Below are 924 nucleotides of genomic sequence, written 5' to 3'. Positions count from 1 at the left end.
GGTCGTCCCAGTGCACTAGCCCCAAGCATCCAGTATCGTGCATTGAACCTGGACTGGCATCTCATTTCATACATGATATTTTACATGTTTCAGTGCCATTCTCCCAAATTTTCCCACCCTCTCCCTCTCCCACAGAGTCCATAAGACTGTTCCATACATCAGTGTCTCTTTTGCTGTCTCGAACACAGGGTAATTGTTATCATCTTTCTAAATTCCATATATATGCATTAGTATACTGTATTGGTGTTTTTCCTTCTGGCTTACTTCACTCTGTATAATAGGCTCCAGTTTCATCCACCTCATTAGAACTGATTCAAATGAATTCTTTTTAATGGCTGAGTAATACTCCATTGTGTATATGTACCACAGCTTTCTTATCCATTCACCTGCTGATGGACATCTAGGTTGCTTCCATGTCCTGGCTATTATAAACAGTGCTGCGATGAACATTGGGGTACACGTGTCTCTTTCCCTTCTGGTTTCCTCAGTGTGTATGCCCAGCAGTGGGATTGCTGGATCATAAGGCAGTTCTATTTCCAGTTTTTTAAGGAATCTCCACACTGTTCTCCATAGTGGCTGTACTAGTTTGCATTCCCACCAACAGTGTAAGAGGGTTCCCTTTTCTCCACACGCTCTCCAACATTTACTATTTGTAGACTTTTGGATCGCAGCCATTCTGACTGGCGTGAAATGGTACCTCATAGTGGTCTTGATTTGCATTTCTCTGATAATGAGTGATGTTGAGCATCTTTTCATGTGTTTGTTAACCATCTGTATGTCTTCTTTGGAGAAATGTCTGTTTAGTTCTTTGGCCCATTTTTTGATTGGGTCATTTATTTTTCTGGAGTTGAGCTGTAGGAGTTGCTTGTATATTTTTGAGATTAGTTGTTTGTCAGTTGCTTCATTTACTATTATTTTCTCCCA

The 924-nt window shown here is 40.7% G+C and overlaps 1 protein-coding gene across 1 annotated transcript in view; it reads left to right on the top strand.

Moving 5' to 3' along the window:
• Nucleotides 1-924, top strand: part of LOC105002319 (cytochrome c oxidase subunit 7B2, mitochondrial) — a 135,232-nt gene that overhangs the window by 104,017 nt on the left and 30,291 nt on the right. The window lies entirely within an intron of this gene.

This window comes from Bison bison, unplaced genomic scaffold (assembly GCF_000754665.1).
Source record: "Bison bison bison isolate TAMUID 2011002044 unplaced genomic scaffold, Bison_UMD1.0 scf7180017864451, whole genome shotgun sequence".
In the NCBI taxonomy this organism is placed as follows: domain Eukaryota; kingdom Metazoa; phylum Chordata; class Mammalia; order Artiodactyla; family Bovidae; genus Bison; species Bison bison.
Note: the sequence above shows the minus strand (reverse complement) of the source record. Positions and strands in the feature narration are given on the sequence as shown.